Consider the following 15,036-nt stretch of genomic DNA (forward strand, 5'->3'; position numbering starts at 1 on the left):
TGACATCCAGCTGAGAATAGTGGGAAGTTGCCTATGCAAATGCACAAGCATTTCATTGGCTGGTACGTGGAGACTGGTGGCCACGAGGGAGGGGCTAGTAGCACATACTAGTAGCATATATGGTGCACCATATCAGAAAATAAAAGGGCCCTTGAGGGTATTTGAAGCTCAATGGAATTTCAATATCGGCAAAATAAAAGTCCCTCCTTCCAGTGAACCCCATGCGGCCCAGATCAGGAGTTACAAGGTAAGATGTCTTAAGACTCATCCAGATAGCCAGTTTAGCAATTTTTCTATCTAACTGTTTATTCATCACTAACTCTTTGTGAGACTGGAAGGTCATCTAACACCATAATTTGGACAAAGCAGTAAGTCTAAAGGGACAAAGACAGTGTGAGTCAAACAGCATTTCTCCACTGTGCCGATGCTGATGCCAAAATCCCAGCCCCATAATCCTCCTGGTCTGGAACCAAGGAACTCATGATGCAAGCCCCTCAAGAGCGTTGGCCTTGTGAAGTCGTTCACCCGCCTTCCCGCCATCTCTGACTAAAAGCACAAGAACCCCAGCAGATACAGCAGGGGCGAACCGCAGAAGAAACAAACTTGCAATATGGTGAATTCCACTTCCAGACTACGGATTGCCCTCATCCATGTGCATAATCCTTGGGCCCTCAAACCAGTGGAAACATGGGTCCGATCTCAAAACATCTGCTCGTTAAAAGGAAACAGCATCAACTCCAGTATGAGCACCACCAGTTTTTTTGGAAAAGTATTCCAATCACACCTCAGTCAGACTCAGACTCCATACACCACACCTCAGTCAGACTCAGACTCCATACGCCACACATCAGTTAGACTCAGACTCCTTACACCACACCTCAGTCAGACTCAGACTCCATACACGTCACACCTCAGTCAGACTCAGACTCCATACACGTCACACCTCAGTCAGACTCAGACTCCATAAGTCACACCTCAGTCAGACTCAGACTCCATACGTCACACCTCAGTCAGACTCAGACTCCATACGTCACACCTCAGTCAGACTCAGACTCCATACGCCACACATCAGTTAGACTCAGACTCCTTACACCACACCTCAGTCAGACTCAGACTCCATACACGTCACACCTCAGTCAGACTCAGACTCCATACACCACACCTCAGTCAGACTCTAAACACCACACCTCAGTCAGACTCAGACTCGTTAACGTCACACCTCAGTCAGACTCAGACTCCATACGCCACACCTCAGTCAGACTCCATACGCCACACCTCAGTCAGACTCAGACTCCATACGCCACACCTCAGTCAGACTCAGACTCCATACGCCACACCTCAGTCAGACTCAGACTCCATACACGTCACACCTCAGTCAGACTCAGACTCCATACGCCACACCTTAGTCAGACTCAGACTGGGAAGCATATCCTGAAATACGGATCTCTCTGCCACAATCTCATTGTTACTGTTCCTTTAAAATTCTACCCATAACATTCCTCTCCACCTTGTTTCAGTGTGTTTTTGACTGTATTGTTGTTGTAGTTTACATTCTTTCATATACACTTTAATTCTTCTTAACTTTTGATAATCTTTACTGTTATGTTATGTATTTGTTGGAATATTTTTGATAGCAATGAAAATCAACCTTATTTACACAGCTTCATTAACACAGGCTGTTCCCTGTCACAACCATGAAGTAAATTAGGAAAGAGAGAGAGAGAGAGAGAGGGGGGGGAGAGAGAGAGAGAGAGAGTTAAGGATCTGAGGGATAACTCAGTTTGGCCATCTGTCCGGCGCTGATCCGGAGAGAGGCATTCTGTCATGCCCGGACCCAAAGATTCGGGTTCAGCACGTTCTCTACAGCCAGACATATTACAGGAAGCATACAGTCATAGGATCTGGGGATCTGGGGATCAAGGGCTGTTTGGACACTTGACTCAGTGTGGGAACAACTGCAGATGACCCTTAAATAACACCTAAACAACTTGACTGTGTTTAAATGTGTTTATCCCCTACCAAATCTTTTTCAGAAAAAGCATTTGTGCTATTTAAATGGAGCATCTTATGATTATGAAACACACACACACACACACACACACACACAATCTGGTGAAGTCAGTAAGAAATTGAAATCAACCCTAAATTCCTCTGCACAAGTGCAAAGCCTATAGACTTACAGAACTGAGGCTGTTCCACCAAGCGAAAGACTCCCAGCAGAGTGTCTGAAACTACTGATCTAGGATCAGACTTCTCCCCTGTTTGCGCTGGTCTTAGACACAAGCCACTGATCCAGAAACACCCATCCAACCCTAAGGTGCCAAGTGCCTTAGGTCCAGAATTTCAGTGCTAGCACTAGACAGAACTCGCATTCAAATGCAGTCAAATGACATTCAAATGACATTCAAATTGCATTCCAATGCATTCTAAGTTATCAGAAAAAGACTGCAGACAGATTAAAACTCTTAATGAACATATTCATATCATTCATTTGCCTTTGAAGGCTTAAAATTGCTGCCTGGGGCGTTGATGGTGGGGGTAGAGGGGTTGTGGTGGGGGTAGTTGTGGGGTGGTAGGGGGTTAGGTGGGGTGTTTATGGTGGGGTTGAGGGGTTAGGTGGGGGGTAGTTGTAGGGTGGTAGGGGGTTGTGGTGGGGCATTGATGGTGGGGTAGAGGGGTTTTGGGGGGTGTAGTTGTGGGGTGTTAGGGGGTTGTGGTGGGGCGTTGATGGTGGGGTAGAGGGGTTTTGGTCGGGTAGTTGTGGGGTGGTAGGGGGTTAGGTGGGGTGTTTATGGTGGGGTTGAGGGGTTAGGTGGGGGGTAGTTGCGGGGTGGTAGGGGTTGTGGTGGGGCGTTGATGGTGGGGGTGGAGGGGTTTTGGTTGGATAGTTGTGGGGTGGTAGGGGGTTGTGGTGGGGCGTTGATGGTGGGGTAGAGGGGTTTTGGTCGGGTAGTTGTGGGGTGGTAGGGAGTTGTGGTGGGGCGTTGATGGTGGGGTGGAGGGGTTTTGGTCGGGTAGTTGTGGGGTGTTAGGGGGTTGTGGTGGGGCGTTGATGGTGGGGGTAGAGGGGTTTTGGTGGGGTAGTTGTGGGGTGGTAGGGGGTTGTGGTGGGGCGTTGATGGTGGGGTAGAGGGGTTTTGGTCGGGTAGTTGTGGGGTGGTAGGGGGTTAGGTGGGGTGTTTATGGTGGGGTTGAGGGGTTAGGTGGGGGGTAGTTGTAGGGTGGTAGGGGGTTGTGGTGGGGCATTGATGGTGGGGTAGAGGGGTTTTGGGGGGTGTAGTTGCGTGGTGGTAGGGGGTTGTGGTGGGGCGTTGATGGTGGGGTAGAGGGGTTTTGGTCGGGTAGTTGTGGGGTGGTAGGGGGTTAGGTGGGGTGTTTATGGTGGGGTTGAGGGGTTAGGTGGGGGGTAGTTGTAGGGTGGTAGGGGTTGTGGTGGGGCGTTGATGGTGGGGGTGGAGGGGTTTTGGTTGGATAGTTGTGGGGTGGTAGGGGGTTGTGGTGGGGCGTTGATGGTGGGGTAGAGGGGTTTTGGTGGGGTAGGTGGGGGTAGATGGTGGGGTAGAGGGGTTTTGGTGGGGTAGGTGGGGGTAGATGGTGGGGTAGAGGGGTTTTGGTGGGGTAGGTGGGGGTAGATGGTGGGGTAGAGGGGTTTTGGTGGGGTAGGTGGGGGTAGATGGTGGGGTAGAGGGGTTTTGGTGGGGTAGGTGGGGGTAGATGGTGGGGTAGAGGGGTTGTGGTGGGGTAGGTGGGGGTAGATGGTGGGGTAGAGGGGTTTTGGTGGGGTAGGTGGGGGTAGATGGTGGGGTAGAGGGGTTTTGGTGGGGTAGGTGGGGGTAGATGGTGGGGTAGAAGGGTTTTGGTGGGGTAGGTGGGGGTAGATGGTGGGGTAGAAGGGTTTTGGTGGGGTAGGTGGGGGTAGATGGTGGGGTAGAGGGGTTGTGGTGGGGTAGGTGGGGGTAGATGGTGGGGTAGAGGGGTTGTGGTGGGGTAGGTGGGGGTAGATGGTGGGGTAGAGGGGTTGTGGTGGGGTAGGTGGGGGTAGATGGTGGGGTAGAGGGGTTGTGGTGGGGTAGGTGGGGGTAGATGGTGGGGTAGAGGGGTTGTGGTGGGGTAGGTGGGGGTAGATGGTGGGGTAGAGGGGTTTTGGTGGGGTAGGTGGGGGTAGATGGTGGGGTAGAGGGGTTTTGGTGGGGTAGGTGGGGGTAGATGGTGGGGTAGAGGGGTTGTGGTGGGGTAGGTGGGGGTAGATGGTGGGGTAGAGGGGTTGTGGTGGGGTAGGTGGGGGTAGATGGTGGGGTAGAGGGGTTGTGGTGGGGTAGGTGGGGGTAGATGGTGGGGTAGAGGGGTTTTGGTGGGGTAGGTGGGGGTAGATGGTGGGGTAGAGGGGTTGTGGTGGGGTAGGTGGGGGTAGATGGTGGGGTAGAGGGGTTTTGGTGGGGTAGGTGGGGGTAGATGGTGGGGTAGAGGGGTTTTGGTGGGGTAGGTGGGGGTAGATGGTGGGGTAGAGGGGTTGTGGTGGGGTAGGTGGGGGTAGATGGTGGGGTAGAGGGGTTTTGGTGGGGTAGGTGGGGGTAGATGGTGGGGTAGAGGGGTTGTGGTGGGGTAGGTGGGGGTAGATGGTGGGGTAGAGGGGTTGTGGTGGGGTAGGTGGGGGTAGATGGTGGGGTAGAGGGGTTGTGGTGGGGTAGGTGGGGGTAGATGGTGGGGTAGAGGGGTTTTGGTGGGGTAGGTGGGGGTAGATGGTGGGGTAGAGGGGTTGTGGTGGGGTAGGTGGGGGTAGATGGTGGGGTAGAGGGGTTTTGGTGGGGTAGGTGGGGGTAGATGGTGGGGTAGAGGGGTTTTGGTGGGGTAGGTGGGGGTAGATGGTGGGGTAGAGGGGTTGTGGTGGGGTAGGTGGGGGTAGATGGTGGGGTAGAGGGGTTTTGGTGGGGTAGGTGGGGGTAGATGTCTGATGTTCTGCTCCATCTTTATCTGTGTCAGTCTCATCTGATGTTCTGATGGGCTCACTGGTTTCTTGATGGGTAAACTCAACACAAGAGGAAACACACAAACACCCACACACCCACACACCCACACACACACACACACACACACACACTCACACACTCACACACTCACACACTCACACACTCACACACTCACACTCACACTCACACACACATACACACTCACACACTCACACACTCACACACACACACTCTTTCTTGCCCTTGTAAATGCTCTCTCTCTCTCTCTCTCTCTGTGATGGGAGGATCACAACTCACTAAACTAGGCCTTTACTACTAATTTGGCAGCTGTATAGAAAACATGTTATTTTTAGGAGAGCAGATATGATTATATCATCATCATCCTCTTCACAGAACACATATGTAGTTATATTATACACAATGGACAGTGTGTGTGTGTGTGTGTGTGTGTGTGTGTGTGTGTGTGTGTGTGTGTGTGAGTGTGTGTGTGAAAGAGAGCACATTTCAACCTTTAAACTAAAAGCTTGAGTGAATGTTAAATGGATAACAGTGTTTGTCTGTGTGTGTGTGTGTGTGTGTGTGTGTGTGTGTGTGTGAGTGTGTGTCTGTGCCTAAAGCAATCACTTGCTCTATTTGAACTGTACAAATGCATTTTCTTAAAAGGTTCATGAAAAGAAAGTCTTGTAGAAAGAAAGAAAGAGAGAGAGAGTGTGTGTGTGAGAGAGAGATGCATCTATCTTGACTTAACTTGACAGAGTGAGATATAAAAAGAGAAAGAGTAAAAGCAAAGGGAAGAAAGAGAGAGAAAGGGAGAGACAGAGTGACAGCTAGAGAGAGCGAGAGAGAGAGAGAGAAAGACAGTGTGTCTACGTGCGTACGTGCGTGCGTGCGTGCGTGCGTGCGTGTGTGTGTCCAAGGACACATGTGGGATGATACAGGATGTCCTCTCTCCTGAATCGTTGTGGTCACCATACTGATGAGGCAATGAACAGCAATGATGGTGGTCCATCACCACCACGACAGCAAACACACACACACACACACACACACACACACACACACACACATACACACACACACACACACACACACACACACACACACACTCAGCTGGGGGAGAGTGAACTAAACTTGAATAAGGTGAATACCAGACCTCTCAGGTGAGTACCAGACGTCTAATGTAAATGTAAATGTGCCATATTTTGTCAATTGTGATTTTTTTCACCGCAATCGAAATTTGTCCTCCGCTTTTAACCCATCTGTGCAGTCAGAACACACACACACACACATATACACTAATGATTACTAGGGGGCTGTGGATCACACGTGCCCAGAGCGGTGGGCAGCCCTAGCCCGGCGCCCGGGGAGCAGTTGGGGTTAGGTGCCTTGCTCAAGGGCACCTCAGTCATGGCCTGGGACTACCAAATGTGTACGGTGAATGCCAGATGCCTAAGGTGAGTATAAGACGTCTCAGGTGACTACAACATGTCTCAGGTGACTACCAGACTTCGAGAGGGTGCATCTCAAATCTCTAGCTGTTATTGGCTGAAACGGGAAATTATTTCCTCTGATTGGCTCATTACTGCTGCAGAGGCTTTTGATTGGTCAGTGGATATGACAGCCTCCTGTTCTCCTGGTCAAACTGCAATGAACCTGGTGGAAGCAAGATGCCCTCCGTATGAGTTACCACGGAGATGCGCTTCACACACACACACACACACACACACACACACACACACACACACACACACACACACACGTACCCCAGGGGTGCTGTCTCTCTGATTCACTGGGATGCAGCGATCTGAAGGCTGCTTGTGTGTGTGTGTGTGTGTGTGTGTGTGTGTGTGTGTGTGTGTGTGTGTGTGTGTGTGTGTGTGCGCGTGTGCGTGTGTGTGTAAATCTCTAACAGTAGGGACAGGCCCTTACGCCTGTGTAGACCTCCATGTTTGCTTGCTCGTTATTAAAATTTGACTATGGGGAGTTTATGTATCAATATGAATGTACAACTCGAACACGCACACTCACACACACACACACACACACACACACACACACACACACACACACACACACACACACACAAACACAGACCAACCAAGTTCAGTTCCAAATGAATGGTAACACCCAAACAAGTGGAGCGATGTAGATTGACCTTGCCACAAGAGCAATTCAGTATTTGTAACATGGATTCAGAATTTGTACTATGAATTCAGGATTTGTACTATGAATTCAGGATTTGTACTATGAATTAAGCATTTGTACCATTACAAATGGCTAAACAGTTCCTTTATAACAAGTTACAATGGTATTTCTGACACCGAGTGTGCAATTCGGTTCCGTAAGCCATGACACTGTGAACTGAACCAGTAATTGGAAAAAAAAAAAAGATTAAATAAATAATGAAATAAATGTACAGTGGAAATGAACAGCAGAGTTAAAGAGGAGGTGGAATAGACATATTGTCTGGATATCCAGTGGTTAGGGAACCTAATATATCGTTTTCATGCCAATAAAAGTCTTTTGGGTCTTTGCACTTTTTAGTTGAACACGCCGCACCTCATATGTGTTCCCTATTCAGACCGACGATAGTGGTAATTGAATTTAGCTGGTAATTGATTGCTGAGAGATCTCTCTGTGCAAATGGTTCATATTCTACGCCTGGGATCCCAGAGCAGCCGGGTGTTCTGGGGATTTTCATCAAAATTGCCTGCCGTTTGCACGGTCTCATAGCAGCCGCATCGTTGGGAATTCCTGCCGAGCACAAGAATATGAAATACAGAAAACAATAACATTTAAAAGAAAATGGTTTAACCTCTAAACCCCTTGCCATAAAATGTATTATTTAGCTTTATGTTAAAGCACATTCCTGGGTAATGTGAAAAGTGTGCGGTTATGTGAATGAGTAATGAACTCTCGGCACCATAGGCAGGTTCTCGGAGTCTAAAGGCGATGAATGCTTAGGTTCAAATTCATCCAGCACGTCTGATCTAGGAACAGTTCTTGTGTCACAATTCTAGCGAAAGGCTAAGCAGACCTCAGTTCCTAGTCAGGCTGTGTCCAGGTACCTGAAGAACTTCAGACCCATGGATGAGCTGGATCTGAGCGAAGTGAAGAGCAGAAGATCAACCACACACACTCCAGACCTTCACCACGGCTGTACAATATATCGCTTCTTAATTGTTATTGCGATACTGCTGATGCTGTATATATTGCCAAAGGCTACGATATCAAAATGAATCCTTATTTTCAAACAGATTTTTTAAATGTAAAATATTATACTAAAACCCATATAATAGAATGTACATTAAAGGACATAGCTGGATAATACTGTGTTAAACAAAGACCAGGAAGAAAACACCACACTGTGCAGTTTGACTCCAACCTCAGTCTAAGGTGGATGATCCACTAAATAGCCTTCAGGAGCAAATAAGCATTATGGAAAGGCACGCTTTGCTAAACGTGAGGGTAGCTGATACACGTGAGCGCACCTGACACCTGTGAAGGCACCTGACATAGACTAACATGGCATCTCTACTTTCCAATGCTTTCATTTTATTGAAGTATAAGTCAATTCATTTGGTAAAATACAACATTGTCAAATTGGGTTCTGCACGGAGACTAGGAAATAAACCAGAACCGTATTCTTATAAGTTTTGGGAGGTTCATCATCCGCTTTTGGCATTTGTAAGTACTGTCACACTTCACAGTGATGCCTCCCTGTAGTCTGTGGGGTTCCTCTGTGCAGCTACGGTGCATCTGTGTGTGTGTGTGTGTGTGTGTTTGCGGAATAGGAAGCCTCTTCTGGGGGAGGATCTTCAAAAACACCCAGAGCACAATCACAAAAGCCCGGGCTGATTCTCCCTCTTGTTAAAGACGACAGTGCGACGACAGAGTTTGATGCCAATAAGAGATGGAATTCTAATGAGAGAGGGAACAGAGAGAGGAGAGGAAGAGAGGAGGGGAAGAGAGGAGATAGGGAGTGAGAATGGTACAGATATCAAGAGCTATTCCATATACTGAGGGGGCTTGTGTAACTCCAGTAATGCATTCTGTTCAGGCTCCTGAGTTCCTGGTTATCTTCGGGTGCTTTAATTGAATTGGCTGGGAGGAGGCGTATTTCTTTTGTTCCGCGTCCATCTTCTTCTCGCTTTCGTGGGTGGAGCACGGCTGTTTGCTACACCCATTGCAGCCTCGCTCTGAAGGAGACCATCCCAGACCTGCTGCACTGGGCTCAGCAAGCCATGAACCTTCAGCTCAGCAAGCCATGAACCTTCAGCTCTGCCCGTTTGACTTGTCAGAGCAACTAAAGCCTGGGGCTAGGGTGTGGCCAGAAGGAGGGGGTGTGGCCAGGGTTTTGGGGTGTGTGGCCAGCGTGCAGGGGTGTGGCCAGAAGGAGGGGGAGGGCCAGAGTGTGTGTAATGTGGCCAGAGTGTGTGGTGGCCCCAGGATGTGGGGTAGAACCAGTGTGTTTATTATGACCAGGGTGAGTACTGTCACAAGGTGTGGGGTGTGGCCAGAGTGTGGGGGTGTGGCCAGAGAGTGGGGGTGTGGCCAAGGTGTGGGCGTGTGACCATCACCTTATACTCATCACCTCAGTGCAGAGCATAAGTGGTTTATATTCTTCTTTATTTATGGGGATGACATTTCTTGTAGTTCTCAGTATGCACATGCACACACAGAGAGGTTTTTATTAAGATTAAACCTCAGTACCAATGTCCAGACCCAACTATATCACAACTGCATGTAATTAGTAGGTTGATATTCATTGTCCTCGGATATTCAACGAATACATCAGGAGCCAAATAGAGTCTGTAAACTAAAACCATCCACTAGAGAAAAACAGGAAAGGAGAGTTTAAAGGCACCTGTCATTGATATTCTCTTATAGTTTCTTTACAGCCATCTCTTCCTGGTCGATAACAGTCGCCTTCATTTTCTCCTCGGGTGGAGAACCACCGATCTTCAATAACTCTCCCGCCTCGCTTCCAAAACATGTTTATAGGCACCGAGCGTGTAGAGCTGTGATCTGGGCTCTCCAAGCCCTTCATTGCACAGTTTACTGCATTTCTCCGCTCCAACAAACCACATTCAGCCGCCTCGGCTTATCAGAGGGCCTTCTGGGAGTTGCGTCAGGCCGGCTGCAGCCGCGAGGGCTTTCTCCATGTCAACGGATCATCCGTTAACGAGACACTTTACAGCCGAGTGCGAAAACCGTGCGCTAGTTTTACTTCCTAATTGCTCAACTTAGGAGTGACTATAAAGTTGTTGTTTTGTCAAGATCTGCTTTGATTTAAGTGTATAACAATGTTAACACGTAAAGCAAAACGTACAATGACAACAATAACCACCATTATCTTTACAAACTACAACATCAGTACATATTCACATGATGAGAGGAATATGGCTTAAGTGAGCAGGCTAAAGCAACTTGACAACACACACACACACAGACAGACACACACACAGACACAGACACAGACACACACTGTATATGTCCAATAAAACACTCTCAGTGCTTCTTAGCCGCTACACCATGCCGGAGTCTGATTGGTTACTGATGCCAGATGTCTGATTGTTTACTGATAGGCAATCTCAGTTCACCCATACCTATGTCATATATAATGTTATATAACTAAGGTAAGCACTACACCTGTTCTTTAAGAGTAGCACAGGGTATGGATAATTAATATAACACTTTATAATGAATGTCTTTCCTTTAATATCAACACAGATGACAACTTGCGTTAGGTAATAATTTTATCCCTATTGACTGTGCAGTATAGTGATGCCCCAAGACTCAAGGAGTGACAGCATACAGAGTTTAGAGTAGTTCAGTCCAGCACACAGAGTTTAGAGTAGTTCAGTCCAGCACACAGTTTAGAGTAGTTCAGTCCAGCACACAGAGTTTAAAGTAGTTCAATCCAGCACACAGAGTTTAAAGTAGTTCAATCCAGCACACAGAGTTTAGAGTAGTTCAGTCCAGCGCACAGTTTAGAGTAGTTCAGTCCAGCACACATAGTTTAAAGTAGTTCAGTCCAGCACACAGAGTTTAGAGTAGTTCAATCCAGCACACAGAGTTTAGAGTAGTTCAGTCCAGCACACAGAGTTGAAAGTAGTTCAATCCAGCACGCAGAGTTTAGAGTAGTTCAGTCCAGCACACAGAGTTTAGAGTAGTTCAGTCCAGCACACAGAGTTTAGAGTAGTTCAGTCCAGCACACAGAGTTTAGAGTAGTTCAGTCCAGCACACAGAGTTCATAGTTCAGTCCATGCAGAGTTTAGAGTTCAGACCAGCACACAGTTTATATTAGTTCATCTACTGAATGGTAGTGTTCTTTTTATACACATACATCTACTGAATGGTAGTTCAGTAGCTCAGTCCAGCACACAGAGTTTAGAGTAGTGCAGTCCAGCACACAGAGTTTAGAGTACTTCAGTCCAGCATACAGAGCTTAAAGAAGCTTAGAGAAGCAATTTTAAAAGCTGGTGCGGAGATGAAGAAGCCATCACAGATCTGGAGTCAAAGTTCAGCAGCTGGGCACTCTTCTAATCAGCTTTTTCAATCACTGGCCACAGAATGGAGGTCACTGTCACTGTGACCCAGAGGGCTGGAGATGTCCACACTCACACACTCGCCCGCTCACACACTCGCCCGCTCACACACTCACCCGCCCCCATAAAACCATCTCACCCTACACACATCAGAAGGAAGGATTCTTTTTATACACATACAGCTTATTCCTGTTTAAAGCTGTTTGTCTGTCTGTCTCTCTATTTCTCTGTCTGCCTGTCTCTGCTTTTCTCTCTCTCTCTCTCTCTCTCTCTCTCTCTCTCTTTCTCTCTCTCACACACACACACACAAGATCAGATCCTACCTACATTGTGTATGATTTCCCCAAGTAAAAAAGAAAATAAGTCTCAACATGGAAATTCAAGGGAGATAGCACACAAACACTCAGGCCTCACATACACACACTAATATATATGGGAAGAGGATTCCGTGTTTCAGTTGGACCAATGATCTGTGGAGCAAGACAACAGCCTCCCAGGAGGCGTTTGCGAAAGGGACGGCTGTATTTTCTGGAGTGACCTGGTTCAAGCCCAGGTCTACAGCGGGATGGACACCATCAACCACTCCCCACCTGGAGAACTTGTGCAAACCAGTCAAGAGGAACAATGGGATGAATAAAAATTTCTCTGATTGTTTTGTACTTTGTTTTTACATGTCTTTAGATTTGAGTGGCACCTTTTGAAATGTCCTGGCCTTCACAAGCAGGTGGTGAGCTCTGTAACTAACCCAGTGATTAAATCCAAACTGAAAATTCATTCAGTCTATAGAAACACCACTCTGTTGTCTTTTCAGAATGGATTGTGTGACCAGTGCAATATCCAGTGTGGGAGTAAACCTAACCACTGGTGAACGGCGCAGAATAATAAAGCCTCCCCCTGGAAACAGCAGTGTAAGCTATAGTTCCTGAGCGCTGCAGGGTCTGCATTGTGAAATGCTTCTGCTGTGGAAGTAATCACATGGTGCTAAAGGAGCTTGATTGACAGCTAAGGGAGGCATGTGAGTCAGCTCCCATTACAGGCATTGTGGGAGTGTTACCGCCGAAGACATGGAGGGAAGGAGGCAGGAGAATTAGTGATAATGAGAAGGTGTGTGTGTGTGTGTGTGTGTGTTGAGGTGTGTGTAGATGTGTGTGTGCGTGTGTGAGAGAGAAAGAGACAGGGAGAGATTCCTCATCCTGTTCTGTAATCGCACCTCGACCTATGTCAAATTGAAGAACGATTTGTATTGAAAGGTGTGTGGGTGTGTGTGTGTGTGTGTGAGAGTGTGTAAAGCAATGAGATATAGCGTCTAACTGTGTGTGTGTGTGTGTGTGTGTGTGTGTGATATAGCCTCTAACTGTGTGTGTGAGGTGCAGCTGCCTACATTGGTCTACAATGGTAAATGTAATTTGATCAGGAGAAACTTAGACCATAGTTTTCCAGCACAAAAGACTTAACTACAACTGCATAACTCTTGAACTACACCTACACTACTCCTGAACTACACCTACATTATTCTTGAACTACACCTCCAAAACTCCTGAACTACATCAACCCAGCTCCTTCACTACATCTACACTGAACTGAACTACACCTACACTACTCCTTCACTAAACTTCACTAAACCAAACTAAACCTAAACTAAACTTCACTAAACCAAAACTACTCCATCACAGCACCTTCACTATTCCTGAACTACACCTCCAAAAATCATCATCAGCCCAACTCCTTCAATACACCTACACTACACAACACCTGCTTCACTGTCTCAATGTTCACTGGTGTTTAAAATGGAATGTTTAAAAAGGTGTCTGCTGGAATCCTCTGTATGAATAATAAACACGTAATGATCCCAGTTTCCCCAGCTCTTCCCATGAACCTCACTGACCATTATCAAAATGGTTCCACAAAGCATCACTCAATGTATAGTTGTAAACTTTACTCCAAACATGTACGTTCCCACGTTCGTCAGTTGTCTGCGGTTTATGTCAAATGCAAGTCACCACTGGGTCTAACAAAACCAGACATAGAAGTAGCTCTGAATTACAGAAAGCCCAGTCTCGTCTGCAGAAAACCACTGACCATGTTTTATTGTCCTAACAAAATTACATATTACCTTTTGTTTTGGACGTTTTGCTACAATCTATATTTCTATATTTCACTTTCCTTCTGAATGAGAGCCAGCCAGAAACACTGTGTCACGTAGGGCAACGCCCCCTCTCGTAGCTGTCACTCTGGGTTCCCTCATGTCCGTGTTCCCTGCCTGTTTGTCCCGCCCTGCTCGTTGGTTTTGATGGATTCCTTGTTTGTTACCACGCCCCTGTGTCATTGTCATCACCTGTCCCTAGTTTTGTCCTGTGTATATTAGTCCCTGTGTCTCCCAGGTCTAGTTGTCGGTCTTTTTGTTTTTGCTGTGTTTTGCCCGTTCGCCCTAGTACCGCTGTTCCGTGAGTCTTCCTTGTTGTTTTCTTTGTCCGTGTTCATGCCTTTGTACATTTCATGTCAGGATTGCCAACCCGTTATGACCCATGCCCGTTACATCGACTCTGCCTATGGAATTTCCTGTAATAAATCTCGCTCTCCTCAGCGCTTGTGTCCACCTCCCTGTTCTGCCCCGTGCAGATCGTTACACACTGCTCGATGAAGTTAAAACCGTGACAGGAACAGGTAAGAGAAGAGCGGCACACGTGGCAGGAACAGGTAAGAGAAGAGCGGCACATGTGGCAGGAACATGTAAGAGAAGAGCGGCACACGTGGCAGGAACATGTAAGAGAAGAGCGGCACACGTGGCAGGAACAGGAAAGAGAAAAGTGGCACACGTGGCAGGAACATGCAAGAGAAGAGTGGCACACGTGGCAGGAACATGTAAGAGAAGAGCGGCACACGTGGCAGGAACAGGTAAGAGAAGAGCGGCACACGTGCCATGAAGAGGTAAGAGCAATATTAAAAGAATAAGAAATTACATTATGACGTGTGTGATCAGCAGTGTGAGTCTATGTTAGACTTTTGAAGCTGTTGACAATCACAGTTTTTCCACATAACCACATGATCTGTGAAGGGCATCTTTCAACTTCTTAAGAGCTCAGCAAAGCCTTTTTAAGGGCACACAGCAGGAAGCCGGAAGCAGCCATGACTCCCTCTTTTCAAAAGTGCAGTGGCCGCTGAGTTGTTTATGATGTGCCATAAAACTGTCACAGCACTGAACTCTCAGAAACTTCTCTTTTTACCCAGAGTTATGATACAAAATCTAAATCCAAGCTCACACTAACACCACGAACCATGTTCTACTGACTGTAAAATGTTTTTGTTCATTGACATGTTTGTCATAGGGGGACTCATGGTTAGCATTTTCAAAATTAGCATGTCAAACATTAGCGTGTACATCATTAACATGAGAAATATTTGTGTCTGTGCAATGCAACACTAGTGTGTTAAACAGTAGCGTACGCACATTAGGCACACGAGATTGCGTTCCATCTCTACCTTGCCCGTGTATTCAGTCTTACTAAAATCAATTCCAT

The sequence above is a fragment of the Brachyhypopomus gauderio genome, chromosome 1 (genome assembly GCF_052324685.1).
Source record: "Brachyhypopomus gauderio isolate BG-103 chromosome 1, BGAUD_0.2, whole genome shotgun sequence".
Lineage (NCBI taxonomy): Eukaryota > Metazoa > Chordata > Actinopteri > Gymnotiformes > Hypopomidae > Brachyhypopomus > Brachyhypopomus gauderio.